At 41.6% G+C, this 27,919-nt stretch overlaps 1 protein-coding gene across 2 annotated transcripts in view; it reads left to right on the top strand.

Moving 5' to 3' along the window:
• The first annotated feature begins 15,641 nt into the window (after positions 1–15,641).
• LOC140465873 (gap junction gamma-1 protein-like) overlaps positions 15,642–27,919 on the top strand; it is a 77,765-nt gene continuing 65,487 nt past the window's right edge. For both annotated transcript variants that reach the window (XM_072561748.1, XM_072561750.1), the window contains exon 1: positions 15,642–15,891. The gene's annotated coding sequence lies outside the window, so the exon portion shown is untranslated. The remainder of the gene's footprint in view (positions 15,892–27,919) is intronic.

Raw genomic sequence — 27,919 nt, forward strand, 5'->3', positions numbered from 1 at the left:
TCAATCAATTATATGAAGCTAACTTTGTGCAGTTGCCAGAGAAGATAAGGCAGGACCTTCGGCGCTGGGACGATCTTCCAATATCCTGGTTGGGTAGAATAGCTCTGGTCAAAATGAATGTTCTTCCTTGTTTATTATATCCCGTGCGAATGCTCCCTTTGATTCTGACCAGGCAAGCACTACAGAGGCTTAACAGTTGGCTTGGATCTTTCATCTGGCAATCCCAACTATATGAATAGTTATACATGTCTAGCATTGGTCCTGACAGTATGTTTACAAATTCTTTATAAAACTGTCTGGGCAGCCATCAGGGGCCGGGTGCCTTACCACTTTGAAGTTGCCTCACTGCCTCCTGTATCTCTTGGGCTGTTAAGAGAGCACTAAGGATGGAAACCTGTTCAACAGACACACCAGGAAAATCCAAGTTCCTAAAAAAAACTCCATCTTATCCCATCTGTCCTCACAGCATTCAGTCTGGTAAAGTTCAGAGTAAATCCTCTGAAATGCCTCATTGATCTTTTTAGCATTGTGAGTAAGAGTCTCATTCCATCCCCTAATACAAGCAATAGACTGGGAGGCATTCTTCTTCCTGAGCAAATATGTCAAGTATTTACCCAGCCTATCACCATGCTCAAACAGCCTCTGCTTCACAAAAGAAAGTTCCTTCCTTGCTGTATGCGTTAGCATGGAGAGAACGGTGGATCAGAGAGCTGGGATCCGCTGCAGCTTAGTCACTGATGGTTTACTGTAATATGCCATCTCAGCTGGCTTCAGTCGTGCCTCAAGCAAGCGTTGCTGCTCTCCCTTCTGTCATTTCTGATTGGCAGAGTATGAGGTAATTATCCCTCTAGCATAGGCCTTAGCAGTCTCCCAAAGAATGGAAGGATTACTGGCTGTACTGGATTTGGTGGTCAAAAAACCTTCAAATTCCCGAGAGAAGTATTCTACAAACTTGCTGTCACTGAGGATGAAGGAATCCATTCGCCAGTACCGTGAGCCCATTGCATCACCCTTAATCTTAATCATTAAATACACCGCTGCATGATCAGAGATGGCAATACTCCCAATCAAACAGGATACCACCAAATCTAAAAAAATCTGCGGGAGTTAGGAAATAATCAATCCTTGTGTGGCATTTACGAAGATTAGAAAAGAATGTAAATTCTCTGCCCATAGAGTGTAAACATCTCCAAATGTCTACCAAGCCCAGCTCCACACATAGATCACCCAACTGCTTAGGTTGTGAAGAAAGCTTTGGGAGGCCTTTGGGCATTCTTTCCAGCACAGGATCCATAAGGCAATTAAAGTCCTCCCCCCTATAATAATATGCCACAATGCCAAGGCCACCAGCTTAAATAGTGCATCAGCCAGAAATTTATGAGGGTGGGCCAGAGGACAGGAGACATTCAAAATACCATATTCCTTGCCATGTAGAAGGGCCTTAAGAATAACAAACTGACCTTACTTATCTTGAACACAAACTATTAAATTAAATGGAAGACCTTTTCTGACGAGTATTGCCACTCCTCTGGTCCTAGTACTAAAGGATGAGAAAAACACCCGATCAAACCCACCCTGCTGCAACTTCAAGTGTTCCTCATCATTAAAGATGAGTCTCCAGTAACAGGGCAACATCCACCCTCTCCTTTCTAAGGCTCGACAACACCTTTTTTCTTTCACCTGGCGAATGAATCCCTCTGATATTCCAGGGGCACCATTTAAGAATGCCGCTAACCATGATCCTTTACAATCACCTTTGACCTGCCGAGAAGAAGAATTCATCTTACAACACGCTGAGCATACTCAAAAGGAGACTCATAGAGCCTATTTACAAAAAAAACATTCAAAAAATGAACTAACTACAAAACACAAAAGGCACTTAATGAGGGATGCTACGCCCTGCCTACTGAGGGCGCTTACATTTCCCACTTCCATCCCCCCTTCCCGCTCGAGCCACACCCCAAACACAAGCAATGGAAGAAACCAAACAAAGAACCTTGTGAACACAAAGGTAAAACAAAAACAGTGAGCACTCTGCCCATTCCCCCCCACAATATATCAACACCTCTCCAGCTCAGAGAGATAAAAAACCCACCAACAACGGCTTCTTTGGGAAAAGAGTGAAAGTACAAGAAATAAAAGCATGACAAAAAAACCCAGACATTATTGTCCATATCCATAAATACATCAACATTATTTTAAAGTGTCCAAGATGTTTTTAGCTTGCTACAAGGAATGAAACAACCGCACAGTCTCCTTGCAAGTAATATGGAGCATTGCTGGGTATCTCATCGAATATTGAATACTAAGGTCCTTTAACCTTCTCTTAACCTCATCAAATGATTTCCTCTTATGGATCACTGCCGCAGCAAAGTCCTGGAAAAACATTATCTTAGTTCCCTGATAGGTCAGGACCTGTGGATCTCTCCCCAAACTTCTAGAAGTTTCCATGACTCGCTGCTTGTTTCTGTAGCATTGAAATCGCATCAGAACCTGGTGGGGCGCTGACCATGACTGGATCTGCATACCGCAACCCGGTGAGTTCTGTCAACCTTCACCTGGCATCCCAGCCAAGAAATTGTGACAACCAGTCTTCAAAAAACCTTGTTGGCTGCCTACCTTCTACATCCTCCGGCAGGCCAACGATCCAGATATTTTTCCTCCTCCCTCTATTTTCCAGGTCATCAACTTGCTCAGCCAGGGCCCGAACTTGATGTCAAGGGCGTGGATCTGCCCCAACGAGGACTCGACCTCAGTCTCCGACGCCGTGGTCCCACAGCCCAACCTCTTCAACTCACTTCCCGAGCCCTTCCAAATCCTCCTCATGTTTTTCCAGCATGGCTGAGATGGGCTCCAGTTGATTATGAGTCTCTTCCCTCATCTCCTGGATCAGCTATCGGATCGCTCCGAGTTCCTCCATGATGTTCTGCTGCGCAGGCATTTCTTTCACGGCTGCAGAGGGAGGTGTAACTGCTTCCCCAGTTACGGTCTCGGGCCTGCCCAATATTTGAGTGTCCGCAGTGTTGAGACTTGGCCATTTGCTTCCCCTTAGTCATTCTCGCATGCTTGAAAAAGGATTGAAATTGTTGTATTACCAATTAACAATAACTTTTTCCAAAAAAATACTAAGATGGGGGGTGAAAATCTATTAGTACCTTAGGTTGGGGTGCAGAGCTCAGCAAGGTTGATCTATTTATAGCACTGTCATCTTGAAATCCCCTCCTCCCCAGTACCACTATTTAAGAAAGGTGGTAAGGACAAGCCAGGGAACTATAGACTGGGGCATCTGACATTGGTGATGGACAAGTTAGATTTGATTAGCTTCCCTACAGTGTGGAAACAGGCCTTTCAGCCCAACCTGTCCACACCAACCCTCTGAAGAGTAATCCATCCAGACCCACTTCGCTCTGACTAATGCACCTATCACTATGGGCAATTTAACATGGCCAATTCACCTGACCTGCACATCTTTGGACTGTGAGAGGAAACCAGAACACCCAGACAGACAGTCGCCCAAGGCTGGAATCGAACCTGAGACCCTGGTGCTGTGAGGCAGCAGCGCTAACCACTGAGACACCGTGCCACCCATCTGAATCACTGTCCGCCCATTAAAGTTGTTGGAGAGAATCCTGAACGACAGGCTTTATACATATTTGGAAAAGCAAGGACTGATTAGAGATAGCCAACATGGTTTTGTGCTTGAGAAATCATGTCTCACAAACTTGACTGAGATTTGTGAAGAAGTAACAAACAGGATTGATGAGGGAAGAACTGTGGACGTGATCTAAATGGACTTCAGTAAGGTGTTTAACAAGGTTCCCCATGGGAGACTAGTTAGATCCCATGGAATACAGAGAGAACTATCCATTTGAATACAGAAGTGGCTCAAAGGTAGAAGACAGAGGGTGGTGAAGGAGAGTTGTTTTTCAGACTGGAGGCCTGTGACTAGTGAGTGCCACAAGGATTAGTGCTAGGTCCACTACTTTTCATTATTTACATAAATCATTTGGATGTGAACATAGGAGGTATAGCTAGTAAGCTTGCAGATGACACCAAAATTAGAGGTGCCGTGGACAGTAAAGAAGGTTACCTCAGATTACAACAGGATCTTGATCAGATGGGCCAATGGGCTGAGGAGTGGCAGATGGAGCTTAATTTGGATAAATGTGAGGTGTTGCATTTTGGGAAAGCAAATCTTAGCAGGACTTTTCACTTAATGGTAAGGTCTTAGGGAGTGTAGCTGAACAAAGAGACCTTGGAGTGCAGGTTCATAGCTCCTTGAAAGTAGAATAACAAGTAGATAGGATAGTGAAGAAGGCATTTGGTATGTTTTTATTTATTGGTCAGAGTATTGAGTATAGGATTTGGGAGGTCATGTTGCAGCCATACAGGACATTGGTTAGGCAACCTTTGGAATATTGCGTGCAATTCTAGTCTCCTTCCTATTGGAAGGATGTTGTGAAACTTGAAAGAGTTCAGAAAAGATGTTGCCAGGGTTGGAGGATTTGAGCTATCGGGAGAGGTTGAATAGGCTGGGGCTGTTTTCCCTGGAGCATTGGAGCATTGTAATATCAGGGGCATGGATGGAGTCAATAGACAAGCCTTTTCCCTGCGGTGGGGAAGTCCAGAACTAGAGGGTTTAGGTTTAGGGTGAGAGGGGAAAGACATAAACGAGACCTACGAGGCAACTTTTTCATGCTGCGTGTGGTGTGTGTATGCAATGAACTGTCAGAGGAAATGGTGGAGGCTGGTACAATTGCAACATTCAAAAGGCGTTTGGATGGGTATATGAATAGGAAGGATTTGGAGGGCTATGGGCCAGGCTGGCAAGTGGGGCTAGATTGGATTGGGATGCCTGGTCAGCATGGGCGAGTTGGACCAAAGGGTCTGTTTCCGTGCTGTACATCTCTATGACTCTATATGCACCTAGCTCATGGACTGGACCAGACTGCATCTCAGGGCTATTCATGTGCTGTCTTAGTGCTCACTCACTCTGAGTCTGCCTGGATGCATGCATGCCTTGCCTTTTTGCACCTTGCCCCTCATCCAGTGATACCAGGCTCACAGTATGTGTGTCTTGCTTTCCTAGGAGATTGTCATGTTGTCCATAGTCCACAGTCAAGTCAAGGGAAGTACCGCTTGGTCAGAGCGTCCTAATACAGTAACTCAACTAAGTCAAACTGCTATTATATTCAATCGAGTAGATAAATGGCATTCAAATATTTAAAATTCTACTGTTTTTTTTTAGCAGGTTGGATTAAGTAACCACATTCATGTATGAAACCTGAAAATACATTGTGAATAAAACAACACTATACACCATATTACAGGAATATAATTATACAGAATATAATGTGCAGATGCTGCCTGGCCTACTGTGTTTTTCCAGCACGACATTTTTCAACTCTGGCACTCCAGCATCTGCAGTCCTCACTTTCTCCTACAGAATATAACGTCCCAGTGTAACATCTTGCCTTTGGGCATTATTTATAAAGCCAAAATATTTTACCAAGACTTCTTCTAATTTTCTCTTGGAGCTTACTGTTAAGGTCATGTTTTTAGACAACAAATTAACTAATTAACTGTATTAGATCATGCACTAAGGTTTCAGTACACATCGATGCATTTTGTTTTGCACTTGTTCTTGGAATTTGGGCATTGCAGATAAAATCAGTATCTATTCGCTGATCCTTATTTGGCTTTGAGAATGTGGTGTTGAATTAATTTCTTGAACAGGTACAGACAACAGTGTGTGGTGTGTGTCCACCCATAGAACTGTGAGGGAGAGAGATGGAGGATTTTGACCCAGCAACAATGAAGGAAGAATAATATTGTTTCAAGTCAAGATGGGAAGTGACTTGATTGGTGGTGTTCTTGTACAGTGTTGTCCCTCTTGTTTAAGGTGGTAGAGGTTGGAGGTTTGAAAGGTACTGCTGAAAGAGTCCAGTCCTTAAGTCACTTAGTGAATTGCGTGGATGGAACACACTGCTGCCAGGTCAAGCTTCTTCAGTGTTTTGGAGCTGCAAGAAATACAAGGACATAATGCCATTCTCTTGACTTTTGATAAACGTTTGCTATGTTCTCATATGATAGCAAAGTTATGAGCCCATGGGATTCCAGGAGATTTAGCTAATTGAATCCAGAATTGGCTGAGAGGCAGAAAGTGGAGGGTGATGGTTGGGAGGTGTTATGTAACTAGAAACCTGGATCCAGTGGGATGCTTAAGGATCAGTGTCAAGGTCATTACAGTTTGTGGGCAGGACAAACAAAACAAAGGAATAGATGATGAATGGTAGGACCCTGGGAAGCACAAAGAATCAGAGGGACCTTGGAATGCATATCCACCAGTCCCTTCAGGAACGAGATGGGTAGGTAAAGTGGTTAAGAAGGCATATGGGAAACTTGCCTTTATTAGCCGAAGCATAGAGTTTAAGGGCAGGGAAGTTATGGAACAGTATAAAACATGGTTGGGGCACAGCTAGAGTATTGAGTGCAGTTCTGGAATCCACATTATAGGAGGGATGTATTTGCATTGGAGACGGTGTAAAAAGAGATTTTCCAGGATATTGTCTGGGCTGAAGAGCTTTGGTTTTGAGGAGACACTGGACAGACTGGGGTTGTTTTCCTTGAAGCAGAGGAGACTGAGGTGGGACATGATTGAGATGTCTAAAATTATGAGCAGCGTAGACAGGATAGATGGGAAGAAAATTTTCTCTTCGTGGTGGGATCAATGACCAGGGAGCATAGATTTAAGGTAAGGAACTAGAGTTTTTTTTTACCCAGACAGTGGTGAGAATCTGGAACTCACTGCTTGTGGTGGTTGTAGAGGCAAAACCTTCCAAACATTTAAGAAGGTATTTAGATGTACATTAGGCAAAAGTGAGGACCACAGATGCTGGAAACCAGAGTTTAGATCAGAGAGGTGCTGGAAAAGCACAGCAGGTCAGGCAGCATCCGAGGAACAGGAAAATCGACGTTTCGGGCAAAAGCTCTTGAAGGGCTTTTGCCTGAAACGTCGATTTTCCTGCTCCTCAGATGCTGCCTGACCTGCTGTGCTTTTTCAGCATCACTCTGATCTAAACTTAGATGTACATTTGCAATCCCAAAGCATGCAAGGCCATGGGGCAAGTGCTAGAAAATGGGATTAGAATTGTTAGATGATTGTGTCTGCACTGGTCAAAAATAATGAGCCAGAGGGCTTTTTTCAGTACTCCAGATCTCTATGATGTTATGACTCTATGACTTGTGCTTTGTAGGTATAGAACTGAAAATTGCGTTGCTGGAAACGCGCAGCAGGTCAGGCAGCATCAAAGGAGCAGGAGAATCGACGTTTCGGGCATAAGCCCTTCTTCAGAAACATCGATTCTCCTGCTCCTTGGATGCTGCCTGACCTGCTGCGCTTTTCCAGCAACACATTTTTCAGCTCTGATCTCCAGCATCTGCAGTCCTCACTTTCTCCTTGTGGGTATAGGACAGGTTCAGAGACTGAGGAGGTGAATCATTTGCTACAGAATTCCCAGCCTCTGACCTGTTTTTTTAAACAATGTACTTATGTACCGTTCTAACGAATGGTGATGCCCTCAAAATGAAGATGGTGGGGCATTCAACTATTATCATGGCATAGAACATCATGGAGAAATGGTTAATAAGCTTCTGGTTGGAGATGGTCATCACTTGACTCTTTTGTGGTTTAGACATCACTTTTTTTAAACGGTTGTCCAATTTTGATCGCAACCTGGTAATTATTCATTACACTTATGTATTATATTTTCCACATAAGCTAGGATCACTAGATTCTTCGATGTTTTATGTAGTGCTATGCAATATTAAACACAGCAAAGTTGATTTTCATCTTAACTGAATTATTCTGAAAGTCCAATTGTTCCAGTCCAGGTTTTATTCCCCTCCTTCCTAGCTATTCGAATTGATCTAATTTGCCTTTTTCTCTGCTTGTGCCTCCTTGCATTAATAATTCTTCTGATGCACTTAGTCCTGGAGAAAGGCATTGGACTTGACAGAATTAACTTGAGAGTTCAACATCCAACTGCCAGCTCAAGAACATTAGGGGACATATTTCTGCCAACTTCAAATCCAAAAAATATGTTATGAATGAACAGCTTTTTAAAATCTGAGAGGTGCATTATTTTCATAAAATATGCAATAGGTCAGCGGAAGATACTGTAATAATCTCAAAAGAGAGGCTTCCAGGAAAATTGAGGGGTCAATTGAATAGTGCATCATGTTCTGTTTCTGGATAATTTAAGGTACTTGGGCAAACACCACTGCTAACAAGAGAGATTCAAAAAGTGCAGTGCTGGAAAAGCACAGCTGGTCAGGGAGACTCTCCTGCTCCTCAGATGCTATCTGACTGGCTGCGCTTTTCCAGCACTGCACATTTTGAATCTGATCTCCAGCATTTGCAGTCCTCACTTTCTCCTAGTTAATTAGAGAGAACATAATCACCTCTCTTTACCACCACCGAATCCTCCAACTTTAAATAACTGGACCAGCCCTAAATCTACTCTCACTGCAGCAGCAGGTCAGAAGTAATTAACTACTTAATTCTATAAAACCTGTCCACCATCCACATGTGAAAAGAGAGGATGTGGTGGAATATCAGTCAAACTTTAAAAAGCACAACATTCAAATCAAAGCTTGATTTGCATCCCATTCATGACCTTAAACATACACTCCCTCCACCACTGACACAAGATACACTGCAGCAATTCACAGGCCCCCCTCCGACTGCACTTTCCAAAGGCATGACCTTCTAACATACAGAAGGACAAAGGGCAGCAGATGCATAGGAACACCATTATTTGCAAGTTCCCCTCCAAGCCTCACACCATTCTGACGTGAAGTAATATTGCTATTCCTGCTCAGTCATCGTGTCAAAATTGTGGGATGTGGACATCATTGGCTAGGCTAAAATTTGTTGGTCATTCCTAATTGTCCATGAAATGGTGCTTTCTTTTCCGGGAGGGGTGTGTTTGGGAGGGGTGATTCGGAATCTATGGCAGAGACTGATACCCATATGATGTGTATCTTAGGAATTCTGCATTGTGTGAACTGACTTCTTGAACTTGCATTTGGAGTGGAAATACTCCCAGTGCTGTGAAGTGGAAAATATATGTGGAATGCATACATGGAATATATATTATAAACATGAAGAATGTTAAGATTGAATTTGAACTACCTCAGAATGGAAAATGTTTTATGGAGAAAAGTTGAACTGGATTCAAACATAGAATCCCTACAGTGTGGAAACAGGCCATTCGGCCCAACAAGCCCACACCGACCCTCCGAAGGGTAGCCCAACCAGATCCATTCCCCTACCCTATTACTCTATATTTCCCTTGACTAATGTACCTAACTTACATATCCCTGAACACTACAGGCTATTTAGCTTGGCCAGATCACCTAACCTGCACATCTTTGGATTAATGGAGGAAACTGGACCACCCAGAGGAAACCCAGATAGACTCAGGGAGAATGTGCAAATGCCACACAGACAGTTGCCTGAGGCTGGAATCAAACTCAGGTCCTTGGAGCTGTGAGGCAGCAGTGCTAACCACTGAGCCACCATGCTGCCAATTCTGTTGCATTTTTTCACTGTATTCATTTGAAATGTTTTGGAATGTACTTTTACAAATTTCATGAATAAAGTGCATTTTGGAGGAATAAATCTGTTTGATATTTATGTGAGCAAAATATCATTGCAGTGTCAGATGAAAAAAGGCTTTAGGAGTGAGGGAGATATATTTAAGAGGCCAGCCATGAGGAACTCGGGGCTCAGAGGTTCGCACTGCTGCCTCACACCACCACCAGGGTCCTGGGTTCAATTCCTGCCTTGGGCAACTGCCTGTGTGGAGTTTGCACATTCTCCCTGTGTCTGCGTGGGTTTCCTCTGGGTGCTCTGGTTTCCTCCCACAGTCCAAAGATGTGCAGGCCAAGTGAATAAGCCATAATAAATTGCCCGTAGTGTTAGGTGCATTAGTTAGGGGTGAATGTTGGGGAATGGATCTGGGTGGGTTGCTCTTCGGAGGGCCTGTTTCCACACTGTAGGGAATCTAATCTAATCTAAAATCTTCAGTGTGATTGCACTCATGGGGCTGGTTTATATACTGAGGGTCGGCTCCCTACAATCTCAATGTTAATGCTGGGGGCAGGTCTGCCTCTGCGTGGCCTGATTGCCCAGCTTTAATCTTTCAGGAGATGGCCCTTTATTTATTATGTGGCAGGGGTTCTGTCCATTGCCAGTATCAAGAGCAATGGTCACTGTTTGTGCAGCAGGTGGGCCATAGAGGTGGCAATCACCGTAGAGTCAGGGCATCTAGGTGTATCTGGGAACTTGCTGGGGCTAGGCTGATAGGCCTTGGTGTGTTTGGGTACATAGAACAGTATAGTACAGGAACAGGCCCTTCAGCCCATCATGTCTGTGCTAACTATGTTGCCATTTTAAACTAATACCACAAGGTCTGTATCCCTCTCTCCCCTAACTGTGTCTGTCTGAACCTCTTAAACTTTGCAGACTTTTTGGCTTCTACCACCTTCCCTGGCATCACATTCTAGGCACCTATTACCTTCTGGGTAAAACACTTACCTCACACATTGCCTTTAAACTCTCCCCCCTCACCTGAAATCTATGCCCCCTAGTATTTGATATTTCTATTCTTGGAAAAAACCTCAAATTATTCATCCTATCCACGCCTTTCAGAATTTTAGATACCTTTATCAGCCCATCAGCCTCTGATACTCTAGCGAAAACAATTCAAGTTTCTCCAACCTCACTTTATTGATAATACACTCCCCACCAGGCAGCATCCTAGTAAACCCCTTTTGCACCCTCTCCAAAGCCACCACATATAGCGTGGCAATCAGAACTGCACACAATACTCCAAATGTGGCCTAACTAAAGTTTCATACAGCTGCAACATGACTTGCCAACTTATACATTCAATGCCCCAACCAATGAAGTCAAGCATACCACATGCTTTGTTTCCCTCCTTATCCACTTGAGTTGCCACTTTCAGAGAGCTATGGACTTGCACCCCAAGATCCCTCTGTATATTAGTGCTCCATTTACTGCCATTTACTTTAAACTTTCCTCTTGCATTTGACCTCCCAAAATGCATCACCTCACACTTGTTCAGATTAAACTCCATCTGCTTTTTCTCTGCATAACTTTCCAACTGAAATATTCTGATGTATCCTTTGACAAGCTTCCACACTATCCACAACTCCACCAAATTTTGTGCCACCTGCAAACTTAATGATCAGATCATGTACATTTTCATCTATAACGTTAAATTGCAAAGATAGGTACCAGCTCTGACCCTTGCAGAACATCACTGGTCACAGACATACAGTCAGAAAGCACTTCTCCACAGCTAATCTTCGTCTTTTATGACCAAGCCAATTCTTCTGGACACACCTATCATGAGGGGCCTTGTCAAATGCTTTAGTAAAATCCATGTTGACAACATCCACTGCTCTACCCCCAATAATTTTCATCCCTAATAAGTTCATCCTTTTCCAAATGTGAACAAAACCTGTCCCTCAGCATCTTCTCCTATAATTTTCCAACCACTGATTTAAAATCCTGGATTATCTCTGATGAGAGGGGCAGGAGAGGGTTATAGGGGGAAGATGGAAGTGGGAGGACCTCTGATTAGCAGCAGGGACCCAGCAAGAAACACCTCTCCCCTGTTCTTTATAACTCGGTAAACAGGCAGGAAGCTGGAAGAACACAGCAAGCCAGGCAGCTTTCAAAGGTAGAGAAGTCAACATTTCCAGTGTAACAGTTAGACTTGCCAAATTCTCCTGAAGTATATTAAATCAGCAGCAGGATAAGGCCCTTAATTAGATAATAATTAATAATGACATTCATTGAGAAGACAACCAGCTTGACTCATCCCTGTTGCTCATAAAGGTCAGCGGCAGTGATGGCAAGGGGTGCTGGCTGGCAGAGGGCATGTGGCTACACACACTATACTCTAGGGTGTAGGTTCGCTCGCTGAGCTGTAGGTTTGATATCCAGACATTTCATTACCTGGCTAGGTAACATCATCAGTGGCAACCTCCAAGTAAAGCGAAGCTGTTGTCTCCTGCTTTCTATTTATATCTTTCTCCTGGATGGTGTTCCTGGGGTTTGTGGTGATGTCATTTCCTGTTCGTTTTCTGAGGGGTTGATAGATGGCATCTAGATCTACGTGTTTGTTTATGGCATTGTGGTTGGAGTGCCAGGCCTCTAGGAATTCTCTGGCATGTCTTTGCTTAGACTGTCCCAGGATAGATGTGTTGTCCCAGTCAAAATGGTGGTTTTTTCATCTGTGTGTAGGGCTATAAGGGAGAGGGGGTCATGTCTTTTTGTGGCTAGCTGGTGTTCATGTACTTCCTTCCTGTTTGTCCTACGTAGTGTTTGTGGCAGTCCTTGCATGGAATTTTATAGATGATGTTGGTTTTGTCCATGGGTTGTACTGGGTCTTTTAAGTTTGTTTTTGTTTGAGAGTGTTGGTGGGTTAGTGTGCTACTAGGCTTCTGAGGGGTCTCAGTAGTCTGTCTGTCATTTCTCAAACCAAAAATCTGGGTTCACTACGTAGATGACACCTTTGTCATCACAAAACGAAACAAGATAAAAGAGACATTTAACATCATCAACAACACCCTCACAGGCATAAAGTTCACCAAGGAGGAAGAAACTGACAACAAACCCGCATTTCTGGATGTCACAGTAGAAAGAAAGGACAAGGGAGAATTACAAACCTGCGTATACAGAAAACCGACAAACACTGACCAAATACTCAACTACACCAGCAACCATCCCAACACACACAAACGAAGCTGTATCAGAACACTATTCCAACGAGCCACCACACACTGCAGCACAGACAAACTTTGAAAAACAGAGGAGAACCACCTATTCGATGTATTCAAGAAGAACGGATACTCAAAAAACACAGTGTGCGATTCCTCAAGAACAAACCACGACAAGCAGACCAAACACAGCCAGAAACACTAAACACCTTACCATATATCAAAGAAGTTTCAGAAATGACAGCCAGACTACTGAGACCCCTCAGAATCCTAGTAGCACACAAACCCACCAACACTCTCAAACAAAAACTAACAAACTTAAAAGTTCCAGTACAACCCATGGACAAAACCAACATCAACTACAAAATTCCATGCAAGGACTGCCACAAACACTACGTAGGACAAACAGGAAGAAAGTTAGCCACCAGGATACATGAACACCAGCTAGCCACAAAAAGACACGACCCCCTCTCCCTCATAGCCCTACACACGGATGAAAAAAAATCACCATTTCGACTAGGACAACACATCTATCCTGGGACAGTCTAAGCAAAGACATGCTAGAGAATTCCTAGAGGCCTGGCACTCCAACCACAACGCCATAAACAAACACATAGATCTAGATGCCATCTATCAACCCCTCAGAAAATGAACAGGAAATTACATCACCACAAACCCCAGGAACACCATCCAGGAGAAAGATATAAATAGAAAGCAGGAGACAACAGCTTCGCTTCACTTGGAGGTCGCCACTGATGATGTTACCTCGCCAGGTAATGAAATGTCTGGATATCAAACCTCCAGCTCAGCGAGCAAACTTACACCCTAAACCTCAACCTGAGCTACAAACCTTCACAAACCTTGCAAACACAGTACTCTGATTTATGGGTGCACTCATTGACTTTCCCTCCCATGGGTGGCCCTAGTAACATTAGACCCATGCCTTCCTGTTATTTCCAATAAAGAATCTCTCCCTTACTCTTGTCTAACCAGCCTGAATTGCCATATGGTTGTGCCCAGCTCCGTCTTTTCACCATGGAGAGCATATCATTAGTTAAAGTGAGTAAAGTTTGGGAAATCTAGTGGGGCATCTGGAGTTTTGAAAATGCCATGTGTTTAGCTGTGACTGGATCAGAGCACCGGGAATTTTACAGCGAGAGTTGTCAATCATGGCAAGTTGTTCGCTAATGCCTCATGATTCTGGAGCCTGTTGTCCATCAAAAGGTTATAGCTACTCACAATGTCAATGGGTCAGTTATACAGTCATAGAGTTATAGAATTGTACAGCATGGAAACAGAACCTTTGGTCCAAATCGTCCGTGCCAACCAGATATCCTAAATTAATCTAGTCCCATTTGCCAGCATTTGGCCCATATCCCTCTAAACCCTTCCTATTCACATACCCAATCAGATGCCTTTTAAATGTTGTGATTGTACCAATCACCATCATTTCCTCTGGTAGCACATTCCAAACATGTACCACCTTCTGCTTGAAAAGATCACTCCTTAGGTCCCTTTTAAATCTTTCCCTCCTCACCTTAAACCTGTGCCCTTTACATTAGATTAGATTCCCTACAGTGTGAAAACAGGCCCTTAGGCCCAACAAGTCCACACCAACCATCTGAAGAGCAACCCACCGAGACCCATTCCCTTACGTTCACCTAACCTGCGTATTTTTGGACTGTGGGAGGAAGCCGGAGCACCCGGAGGAAACCCACGCAGACACAGGGAGAATGTACAAACCCCACACAGGCAATTGCCTGAGGCGGGAATTGAACCCGGGTCCCTGGTGCTGTGAGGCAGTAGTGCTAATCACTGAGCAACCGTTAGTTTTGGACTCCCCTACCCTGGGGAAAAGATCTTGAATATTCATGCTATTTGTACCCCTCATGATTTTATAAACCTCAACAAGATCACCCCTCAGTCTTCAAAGCTCCAGGGAAAATAGCCCCAGTCTATTCAGCCTCTTGCTATAGCTCAAACCCTCCAACCCTGGCAACATCCTTGTAAATCTTTTCTGAACCCTTTCAAATTTCACGACATGCTTCCTTTGGCAGGAAGACTAAAATTGCATGCAGTGGCCTAACCAATGTCCTGGAAAAATGAGGACTGCGGATGCTGGAAATCAGATTCAACAAGTGTGGCGCTAGAAAAGCACAGCAGGTCAGGCAGCATCCGAGGAGCAGGAGAGTCGACGTATTAAGCATAAGCCCTGAAGGGCCTATGCCCGAAATGTCGACTCTCCTGCTCTTCGGATGCTGCCTGACCTGCTGTGCTTTACCAGCACCACACTTTTTAGCCAATGTCCTGTACAGCAACAACATGACCTCCCAACTCTTATAAAGTGACCAATAAAGGCAAGCACACCAAATGCCTTCTTCAGTATCCTATCTAGCTGTGACTCCACTTTAGTTTTGTTGGCTAGATGGCTTGGCTTGCAATGTCGGGTGATGCCAACAGCATGGGTTCAACTCCTGCCTTGGTTGAGGTTACTATGAAGGACTCTTCTTTTCAACCTCTTTCCCTCACCTAAACTATGGTGACCCTCAGGTTTAACCACCACCAGTTGTCTCTCCCTAATGAGAGTGCAGCCTATGGTCCAATCAGACTATGGACTTTACCATTATAACCAGAATAAATGCTCCAGATCCCATTTATCCATGACAGGATTTATTTGTGCCTGAGTTGCTGCAGTGTAGACTTGCATTCAGATAAATTTATTTAAAAAAGGAAGGGGGCCTCATTAATTATTTAAAACTCAGCCAGAACTGACCAGTTATGAAGTTTTTATACCAGTCCTCATTTGTCTCTGCCACTAGCGAAGCCTACAGGCACTGGACATTTGGGTACTGAAAACTGGAGCCTGTTCTTGGCTTAAGCCTCTGTCATTGATGCATGGACACATTTATGTAAGCATTTACAGCAGACAGCTTTCCCACCACTGATAGGCTGTAGCTAATCTTGGAAAGCAGTGGATGCTAAGGAGTCTGTTGTGGAATTCCTGATCGGGTCAGCTCCAAATAGTTTGGCAAACTGCGGCACATTGATGGAGAACAAAACAAAGACTTTCTGAAGGTAAGATTCAGGGAAACTGCTCCTGACCTATGCAACAAGACAGTTTTAGTTTGGCAAAAGCATTAATTGTAAGCATACCACGCTCATCACTGCCACTTGAAAACAGCATTAGGCGAAGCATTCTCAGTCCTGACGGGATAATGATACAGGGCTTCAATTTTTCACATTCTCTCTTGCATTTTTATTGCTTTGTGAAAATTAGATACAGTGAATTGTTTGATGGTGACAAGAGTTCAACAGTCATTTACTGTGTTTGTGATGATCTGTACCATCACTTAATTCTGAAGGCTCAGATTTTGCTTTAAGTTTTGGTAATGGGTTTAACTTTCATGCAAATATTTCTCAGTTAGATTTATTGACTTTTAAAAAATCTGTTTGTGGTAGCGCTGTTGTATTATCACTGAAGTCAGTGTGGCTCTTACACTGCAGCTGGGAAGCTTTGTGAGTTTCCAGATGCACCCACTAACCCCTCTCTAATTTAGTTTTGTGTTTTTGGCTTCTGGGAATCCCACTAACTCAATAGCCTCTTTGAGAGAAATCAAAATCTATTTAATTTCTGTGAGGCTAAAGGCATTCTTTTTTTCTCATGATTTTGAATGCTTTTGCTTTGCATTCTTGAATCCATGTTTTTCACATTACAATCCAGCTCCCTATTTTTATCACCAGATGTTTAACAAATAGGAGTCATTTTTAACTTTTTTTTATTCCCACACTCACCCTATATTTAGCATGGCCCTGCACCAGTAAGGAAAGAACTTGCATTTATATATACCTTTTTATATCTTTGGGATGTCCCAAAGCTTTTAACTTCATAAAGAGTACTTATTGCTGTTATTTATGCAACATGGCAGTTATTGGGTTACACAGGGATATTTCACAAATATTACACATTCACAGAAATGTTAGGATGCAGTACAAGGCCATTCGTCCTGTCATATCTGCACCAGCTTTTCAAATGAGCACCATTACCTACTGTCACCTTCCTGCTTTTTACCCAGGCTCTTTTGTATTATTTATATTAACTAGTCATCCAATATCACCTTGAACTTAACCCCTCTACATCTCCAGCCACTGCATTCTATAACCTAGGTACTTGTTGTGTGAAAAAAGAAAATGAAATAAATGAGCTGATCGTCAATTTTAGATCTTGGATAAATGGGGATAACTCAGTGATAACAATGTATATGTTCAGTTCTCCAGTGAAGTTTGAAACCACAGCCAAATAGATTCTGATTAAAGTGTCAGCGCAGTCCATGAGTTCAAAGATTGTGGACTATTTAACATTAAATAATCTGGGTTTACAACACCAAGGAAGCCGTACTGTTGACTGTGCTGTTGAAAGTCCTGCCTACGTTCTCAAATGAACTTAAAGCACTTTGAAGAAGCACTGGGGGTAACATTATGATCCCAGGTGATGTTCATACTGAATAACTCAGTTCCAGTAGTGAAACGTGGATTGTTAGATCCTAATATTGTTTTTTCACCTGTGGGGGTTAGTTACCCAATATATTCACAGGAAGATGCCAGTGTGCTTTGAAATCAAAGGATGCATTATTTATTAAACAATAAAAATATGAACTCCATTACACAAAGAAAGTCAGAGAGATTCCCTCACAGACATCAGAAAAGGATTCAAATTCACACAATTCATTTTATTCCAACAGAATTAGTTTCATAGAAACTTACCAGAGTCCTGAAGAAGGGCTTATGCCCGAAACGTCGATTCTCCTGCTCCTTTGATGCTGCCTGACCTGCTGTGCTTTTCCAGCAACACATTTTTCAGCTCAGACTATAGTTATTCTGAGGGGAGGATAGCTTCCTAATTTATACCAGGACTAAAAGAGATCCAAACAGAATTCAAAAATGGAATTAAATCATGGATAAGCAGCTTCACAGATGCCGGTCTTCAACCAATTCAATCTATAGAAAGGTTACAGAATAGAAGGTAACCATTTAGCCCATTATATTCATGCTTGTTTTGTGCAAGACCAATTCACCTACTGCTCTTCCCTGGTGTCCATAGCTCTGTAATTGTTGTGTCCTCTCCAGATAATTATCTACTTTGCCTTTTCAACTCATGAAGCCAGATTTAGACAACCTAAAAATGTTCTTTCTTTATTTACCCATCACCTAAAATTCATTCCCAACACGAACTGTTTTTTGTCATTTAGATCATTCAGTTTTGAAGATCTCAATAAACCTTCTTTCTGCAAAGGAGCAGGGTCCTAGGTTTTTAAGTTTGTTCTTGGAACAGAGTTTCATCTTCCCTGGAAACCTTGCCAATCTTTTCTCCCTAATGCCTTCACATTCTTCCTAAGCTGTTGTGCCAAAACTGGACAATACTTCAAATGAGGACAAAAATCTTCTATGAAGATTCAGTGTAACTTTCCTGCTTTCATATGCTGTGGCTTTATTAAGACCAGGATCCTTTTCCAACTGGCCCTGTCAGCCTTATGCAAATTTACCCACAGGTCCTTCTCCTCCTCTATCCTTTAATTGTCTTGCTTTTTTCATGTTGTCTCTCCTCATCCCTGTGAAAATTAATAATTTCTCTGCTTTAAATTTTAATTCCAAATATTTGCCTGTTTCACCATTGAAATTTAACGGTACCATTCCCATGGCTCATAATACTTTCAGATTCTATGTCATCTGACAATTTTGAAATTATGCCATGAGCATTCAAGTGTAGTATATTAATATATCATCCACATTGGATATCAGAGCCATTTCAGTCTTCCTGAATTACACCATGGAAATGTCAACACCTTTAATTATGCCTGACCTCCTTTACCACACCACAATCTAAACCCCTGCATATACCTTCCACAACCTCTACTTCCAACAACCAAGGAATTGAGTTGTCTTCAACTGTACACTCCTCTGGGATGCTGGATAGATAGGGAAGTATTCAATGAGGCTAACTTTTGGCAGGAAATCTATATGTAAAAACACTCAAAACTCCTTGCCATTTGGAGGAAAACATCTTTCCAGATTTCTCAATCCTAAATCCTCCCCCACCTGTTGCTCCAAACACTCTCCCATGGAGTATCCGGAATATGAGTGCTGATTTTATTTTTGCTATCACCTTTTCTGCTGAGCAACTCTGAATATGACCCTGAATGTGTCTCATCGGGCTCTGATGAAGATCAACACATATAAAATTAAAGGTTCTTCTTAGGGTTTTAAGTCCCTCCATTCTTGAGTTGCTACTGTAATGTGTGATAGTATTAATGGTTTATGGCAAGATTTTAGATTGACCTATAATTTTATCATTTTGGATGACGCATCGTTCTGCTATATGTGTTTGTCATACATATTTTAGCATCTGATGTCAGCTAATGGATGAATTTGATAGCTATATTCTCATCAATCAGGAAACTAGGCTGTTCATGCTGTATGAATATATGCAGGTATATCTTTGAAATGTCCCATATTGAATAGGATCACACGTCCACCAAACCATCTCCTCACACCCATCCCCACGACCCTACCTGAGGGACTGGACTGTCAGAACGAAAAGCATGTAATACTTGGAAATAAACAACTTCATCAGACTGGAGCTCCATTTTGTGCTGTACAAACAGGTCCAGTTTTTTAAAAAGATTATTCATGGGCTAAGGGTATCGCTGGCTCGGCCAGCATTTATCGCCCATCCATAATTTGTCAAGAATCAACCACAATGCTGGGCTCTGCTTTGTAAAGATGGCAGATTCCCTTCCCTGAACATTAGTGAATAACATGGGTTTTTGTTTGTGAGGTGTCAGTCGGTGATGTTGCTGGATTAGTAATCCAGAACTGTAGACCAATATTCAGGGGACATGTGTTCAAATTCCAGCATGGTAGGTGGTGAAACTTTAATTCAATTTTAAAAATTTGGAATTAAAATCGAGCCTAATGATTATCATAGAACTATTACCGATTATTGTAAAAACCTGTCTTGTTCACTAATGTCCTTTACGGAGGAAATCTGCTGTCCTTACATGGTCTTGCTGACACGTCAGACTCCAGTAATGTGGCTGATTCTTGGCAATTAGGGATGGGCAATAAATGCTGGCTGAGAATATCCCCATCCTATGAATAACTTTTATTTTTAAAACTGCACCTGTTTGTATCATTTGCATATTTCACTGACTTTTTTTCTGATCGTGTGATTTTGGAAATTCCTGAATTTTCTATACTTTTCAGTTTGAAAAGTTCCCGTGATTCATCCTGAACTCTTTCTTCAGTTCTGATCAAAATCTTGCTCCATCTTTATTGAGTCACCATTGCTGGAGTTCTGAGAGCAGAGTTCCATCAGATCCATAGAGAAGGCCTTCCCAACCATGTTGCTATGGACCAGACCAAACCCCCTCAAAACATATCAAGGAGATAGCCTCGACTCTAACTTTTATTTAAAGGCCAGCGTAATCTGCTGTGTTCCACATGTGAATCCATTGGTACTAGACTTTAAGTAAAACACTCTTTAGTCTTATACTGCAGTGTAAGACATTGTACACTACACTATAAACAGAAAAAGAAGAATTGGCATAACTTTAACTCTATTTAAAGACTTAACAGAATAATGTATTATATAACTATTACTCATCAACTATCCCATTATAGCAGCATCCCACAAACATGCCCTTGACAAAGGCAAATTCAGCAAGACAGATTTCACTCACTTGCTGTCTTGTCCAGTCCAGGAGAAAGGAAAGAATGAATCTAGAAGCAGAGAGAGATAGATTAGATTACTTACAGTGTGGAAACAGGCCCTTCGGCCCAACAAGTCCACACCGACCCGCCGAAGCGCAACCCACCTAAACCCATTCCTCTACATTTACCCCTCCACCTAACACTACGGGCAATTTAGCATGGCCAATTCACCTACCCTGCACATTTTTGGATAGTGGGAGGAAACCGGAGCACCCGGAGGAAACCCACGCAGACACGGGGAGAATGTGCAAACTTCACACAGAGAGTCGCCTGAGGTGGGAATTGAACCCGGGTCTCAGGCGCTGTGAGACAGAGAGAGAGAAAGAGAATGCCAGCTTTTTGCAGCAGCAGAGAGAGATCTGTGTCTAGCAGCTACAACTCCAAAAAAAACCCAACTTCATCAACTGAAAGCAAAAACTAAAACCCCGGGTGTGCGAGAGGATGACTCCACCCACTTCCTCTGTCTAACATTAAAGAAAAAGCCCAAAGCTATTTACTCTGCTTTCCATAAAGCAGACACATCACCACCAAGTTTACAACACTCCTCTTCCAGAGAAACAGGACAGAACAAATCCTTTTTAAAGACACATATCATCACAATGCCCAGTTGGAGAGAGCAGAAACTAAGAAAGCTCTAGCTTCAGAGGGGGGGAGTTGCACTCCTAGAAGGGTAAGAGAGAGAGGCCAACAAAAAGTGGATTAAAAGGGTGAAAATGGGAAATCCAACTACAAGTCATTATCAACTCACTTACACAGTGAAAAGTCAAGAATTTGCAATGGTCAGGTGGAAAGGAAAATTGGTTCCCTTCATTTTAATGCAACAATTTCTTATCGCACACAACTATCAGACTACACTTAAAAACGGATTTGACTAGAAAATAGAGGAGCAAATCACGAAGGCTTTATTGAGTGAAAGAGTAGGAATTTTATTACCTATTAACCCTTGGGGAAAAAAAAAGACACTACGTCAAACATAAGCACAAACAAAGATAATAAGTTTATAAAAGGTAATGCCTGGTACAGACAGCAGTTTACATAAAGTGTTGAGAATCCTTGAGGTTTTAGATTCTTTACCTGAAACCACAGTTGAATAGTTGTTGACTAGTATGCTCAACAATAGTAGAATCAATAGATTTTTTTGAATTCTTGGTGAATGGTCAATTTCCCAACTTGCTTTTTCACTGGGTGCTATTCCAAGCTAGTGAGAGAAACAGGCAGGAAGAGGGAAAAGGTTCCAGCACTTGTCACAAATTTACTTTTTCTCCTTCTTCCTCAAAGCAGCTGCTAAAATATAGTTTAGTGTATATTTTGGAGTATGGCCTCCTTGTCTTTCTGAGCTGGCTAACTAGAAGGAAAGCCTGATTTCAATATCTTCAGATACAAATGGTAATGTCAGTGCATATGGTTTTATTCATTCCTCAAAGCTTGCTTAATCTGTGATCAGGTAATTATTTCCTATCTTTCAGAAACCATGACAGGTCTCTGATATAACAATTAAATGGTGGAAGTTAAAATTCAATATTCAATATTGAGCTAATATAACAAACCTTAATGCTATTCAGGCTGCACGCCCCTAAATAGAGCAACCTTTTAAGTTTAATGGCCATATTTCTCAGGGGTTGGAAACTTGATAGCTAAGAAGAGGGGAGCACTCCTGGATTTAACAGGTAAGTGCTTTTCCAGCATTTTCAGCTAGGAACAACAGGAGTGGCTTAGAATGGAGAACAAGAAAAGATGGTATTAATTGGCCTATCCCACACAGTAAAAGGCTCTACACACACATGAGACAATCAATTGTATATAATTGAAACCAGTTCAGACATGAAGCTTGGGAATTACTTCTGAATGTAAGTACTAGCACTGCAATAATGAACAACATACAAGAAAGAGGAGCAGGAGTAGATCATGTGGCTCATCATATCAGCGGCATCATAAAGGCGGATCTTCAGCCTAAACTCCACTTTCTGATTGCGCCTTCTATCCCTTGACGTATTGAGCAATGAAAACCTGAACAACGGTAGCACACTAAAGAGGTAGAGAATTCCAAAGTTACACAATCCTTTTGAAAGAAGAAATTCCATTTCATCTCAGCTCGAAATGATCACCCTCTTATCCTGAGATTTTACATTTTAGATTCTCCAGCCAGGGTAAACAACCTGTCAGCACCTACCCAGTCAAGTCTCTTCAGAATCGTTCAATGGGAACACTTTCTGTTTTTCTTTTTTCCAGTGAATATAAGCACAATTTACTTAACTTTTCAACATGGGATAATTCGGGACCGATCTAATGAATAATCAAATGCAAAGATATCCTTCCTTACAATGAAGACCAAACCTGTGAGACCAAATCTGCACATGGTATTTAATATGTGTGATTACTGCACTACAATCCCCGTGAAATAAAGGCCAGCATGTCATTTACCTTCTGAGTGATTGCTGTACGTGCAGGTTAAAGTTTTGAGTTCCTTTCCATGAAGACGTCCAAATCTCTCTGAACATCAACATTTACAAATTTCAATGCATTATCATTTGGGCCTTTGGCCTGCTCTTCTGCTTGTTTTGGCACATCAAAATATCTTGGGAATCATTTCATGTTCTCATACACTTTGAGAACATGCTGTCATCCCACAAACTATAGAAGCAGTTTGAGAAATGATGCAGCTGTTTGTATTTCCAAACACACTTCTACAATGAAAGATTGAATTCCCAAGACCTTCAGTCATAGTACACTCATGAGATCTGCACAGCAGTTTGAATTTGTGACCATTACTCTCTTTCTACCTTTTCCTGTTCTAAGAAAACATACTTTATTAAGATTTCTATAACCAATGATATCATGGTGAAGGTAATTTCTGTTGCCATTTCTAAAAGGAAGGAAGCATGACAGGAGAAGAGAGAGAGAGGGAAGAATTATTGAAGAGTGTGTGATTTTGCCAAGGTAGCATCTTAGTTGAAACGTTTGACATTAAAATAAGGCTGACAATGATGTGAAGAAAGGGAAATAGTTTGTAACACAATAGAAAACAAAACAATGAAGGTAATGAGGGTCAATGGTACCCTGAGAATTACTGATGTTATGAAATTGCTATAAAATCAATGTAGAATTTAAAGTCTAGAATCCTTCTTGACCTGGAGTCTGTTTGAATAATAATGACACAATGTTTGCATTTCATTGTGATAACTAGCTTGTCACAAAAAAATCATGAATATTACTTTGAGTGTGAATTTAACAATCTTGCTGAAAAGATGTCCCTGTTCAGAAAATTCAAGAGGTTGGATACTATGGATTGTTACTTTGTCCATTTTATCTAACTCTATATTTAGGATGCAAATAGGATGGTAAGTCTGTCATAGAATCTTGAGGGAGAATTAAAGGAATTTTGATTCTCAATATGGGAAGCAATTATAATGAATCGACATTGTTGTTAAGCAGAGTGATTCTGGTTTGAGCCAGAAATTAAGAAGCAGCTTAGGGTTGAAGAAACCCCACAAGAAACTGGCTTCAAGCCCCACTTTGGAAGTTGAGCTTGTTATCGAGACAGGCACTTCAATACAGGGCAAAGGAAGGACAACAATGTTGAAATTGTCTTTTGAATGATATGTTAACCCAAGGTCCTCCTTACCCGCTTGGGTAGATGTCTGAAGGAAATGTCTGTAAAAGTTCTCCTGGTCAATATTTATTCTCGAAAAACCAAAATCAAATTGGGCACTAATCTCAAGTTGCTGGAATCCTACAGGGATCAATGCTGGGGCCTCAGAGATTTACAATCTGTATAAATGATTGTGTGAAAGCACAGAATGTATGGTCAGTACATTTGGGGTGGCTCAGTGGTTAGCACTGCTGCCTCACAGCACCAGGGACCTGGGTTCAGTTCCAGTCTTGGGCAACTGCCTGTGTGGAGTTTGCACATTCTCTCTGTGTCTGTGCGAGCTTCCTCCGGGTGCTCCAGTTTCCTCCCACGATCCAAAGATGTGCACATCAGGTGAATTGGCTGTGCTAAATTATCCGTAGTTAGATGCATTAGGCAGGGGTAAATATAGGGTCAGGGTGGGTTACTCTTAGGAGGGTCAGTGTGGACTTGTTGGGCTGAAGGGCCTGTTTCCATACTGTAAGGAATCTAATCTACATTAAACCAATGATGCAAAATTATGTAGAAGGGTATGTGTTGAAAAGGATATAAGGAGACTGTAAAGGACCATAGACAGATTAACTAAGTGAGAAAAAGAAAAATTCGCAGAAGAAGTTTAATGTGAGAAAATGTGACCTTGTCCATTTCAACAGGAAGATCAGAAAAGCAGCATATTATTTAAAAGGATTCAGGTTGCCGAAATTTGCGGAACAGTGAGCCCAGTATCCTGGTACTGAAATCTCTACATTTGGTGGGCAGGTGCAGTGAGTGACTAGGAAGATCTGGAATGTTGATATTTACTGTAAGGAAATCAAGTAGAAGAATAGAAAAGCTTTGGTCCAATTCTATAGAGTGCTGATGGACCACTTCTGAGGTATTGTGTACTGTTTTGGTCTCCTTACTTAAGAAGCGATGATATATTAGTATTACAAGTAGTTAAGAGAATGATCACTCAAATGATTCCTGGGACATGGGAGTTATCTTATGAGGAAACAAATTGGGCATGTATCTACTGGAGTTTAGAAAAATGAGAGGTGATCTTACTAAGTCATATAACATTACGAAGAGACTTGACAGGGTAGATGCTGAGAGAATATTGCCTCTTGTCGGAGAAATTAGAACCGGGGACACAGTTTAAGAATAAGGGGTCTCCCATTAAAGACTGGAATGAAGAGTTTTTTTTGTTCTTAGCGAGTTATAGTATACAGGATTCTCTTCCCATAAGAGCAATGGAAGCAAGTCTTAAGATTCTTGTTTGACAATTGTCTCAAAGGTGATGGGAGTAGGTAGGAAAATGGGGTTAAGGCCGCAATCAGATCAGCTTGAGTGACTAAGCAAGCTATTGCACTCCTAATTCACAGATTCAAATGGATATTATTATCCCAACATTTCCTATTTGTGAAGCCTTGCTACATACAATTTGACTGCTTTCTACACTGTGCCTAGAGTTTAGTGAAAGTAATACATTATCTATAATGAATTTTTGAACATCCTGATGGTGTGAAAGACACCCAAAAATGCAAACAATGTCTTTCTTATTTATTTTGTGTTAATTACTTGTTTATTTTTTAAGATTTGCAACTTAAAAATAAATTCAATTCAAAAATTGGACAAATGATGTTAATATTGGTCTGTTTATTTGAATACCAATTCTTTTTTTAACAGATATTTTTATTGGAAATTCAATATTTTTACAAATTTACAAAAATAAAAAAAATCTCAAGTACAAATATTGATATACAATGAAATCTTAAATAAATAATAACCAAAATTTAACAAAAGAAAAATACCGAGAGAAAAAAAACAAAACTCAACTAACTACTAACCTAACCTACAACTAACCAGAGTGTATAATTACGTCTCTTACGTTATTCAAATAAGAGAAAGAAAGGAAAAAAAAAACCAACAGATAACGCAGAAATTGGGTAGTGAGATACATGCTCGGAATGTGTTAACATCAAATGTAACAAAACCCGTATTCGTGCGGGATTCCTCTCCCAAATGGTCTCGGACCAGCCAGGTTCGCAATCTCAATTAAATAAAAGCCCTTGTTAGGATCACCGAAATATCTCTATTTATATAATTCAAGAAGGGCTGCCATATTTTATGAAGTAATTCAGTCTTTCGCTGCACCATATTTGTAAGGAAGTCAAGGGGAATACATTCCATAATTAATCTGTGCCAATTTGAAAATCCAGGGGGGCCCTCAGCCACCCAGTTTACCAAAATATTTTTCCTTGCACGGAAAGAGAGAATAGAAAATAATCTCTTCCCGTGCATATCCAGGGAGGGTAAGTTTGAAAAGCCCAAAAGGAGAGATACAGGGTCCACTTTAATTTCCGTTCCTAAAATTTCTGTCAGGGTACTTGCTACTTTAGTCCAATATCTACGGATTTTATGACAGGTCCATAGGCAATGTACAAGAGTGCCCACCTCTATTTTACATTTGGGACATATTGGAGATGCTCCTGCCTTAAATTTTGCCAATCGATCCGGTGCTATATGGGCCCTATGGATAGCCTGAGTTCTGTTGCAGATGGTGATTCTTCTGGTGTTTTCCCAAATGTCATTCCACGTTTCTATAGAGATTTCTAGTCCCAAATCCTGATCCCATGTTTTAAGCAGATTGTCCATATCTCCTGATACTTCATCATGTAGTAAATGATAAATAGTACTGACGGAAGATACCCCCATTGGCCATAGCACTCTACATTCTCTATCTGATTTATAAAGATGATCTAATAACGTAGTTTTCTTCTGTATATAATCTCGAATTTGGAAGTATCGAAAGAAATCTCCAGTAGGTAATCCGAATTTCTGACGCAGCTGTTCAAAAGACATCAGGACCCCTTCTTTAAATAGGTCCCCTAGACATGAGATACCCCTGGATCTCCAGAGTTTAAAAGTGGCATCTGTAAACCCCGGTTGAAATCCCCATGCTCCCATGTTGCCCTCATTTTGCCGCATTATATTCCAAGCTTTAATTGTGTTTAGTATTATAAGATTTTTACAGTGATCCGTAATGATTTTCCTCTTGTCTGAAAATAAAAGGTTAATAAGTGGGCATTTTACTTGAGAAGCCTCGATGTCCAGCCAAATTGATTGCGGATCAGTCAAGACCCAATCAGCTATGTAATTTAATAGGGAACTTAACTGATATTTCCTAAAATCTGGGAAGTCCAATCCTCCCCTTGCCTGTGGAAGCTGTAGCTTTTTCAGCTTAATGAGGGGCCGTCTATGATTCCAGATAAAGGAACCTAACCAGCCATATAATTTACGTAGTGCCAGCCTCGGCAGCATCACCGGAAGCATTCTCATAGGGTATAGGAGACGGGGCAGGACATTCATTTTAATAAGTGCTATTCTACCCAGCCAGGAAATTGGAAGGTCTCTCCATCACTGGAGGTCCTGCCTTATCCTTTCCAGTAAATTTTATAGCCTGAGAATGCACTAAAAGCATTAATAACTTGGATTAAGCGAAGCACGGACATCAGAGGATTACTGATGAATAGAAGAACATCATCTGCATAAAGGGTAATTTTATGTTTACCTATACCAATCCTCGGGGCCGTTATATTAGGATCACCCCGTATAGCTTCTGCTAGTAGCTCAATTATTAGAGTAAATAACAATGGCGAGAGAGGACATTCCTGACGGCAGCCCCTACCCACACTGAAGCTATCCGAACCTAATCCATTGGTAACTACA

The sequence above is a fragment of the Chiloscyllium punctatum genome, chromosome 42 (assembly GCF_047496795.1).
Source record: "Chiloscyllium punctatum isolate Juve2018m chromosome 42, sChiPun1.3, whole genome shotgun sequence".
In the NCBI taxonomy this organism is placed as follows: domain Eukaryota; kingdom Metazoa; phylum Chordata; class Chondrichthyes; order Orectolobiformes; family Hemiscylliidae; genus Chiloscyllium; species Chiloscyllium punctatum.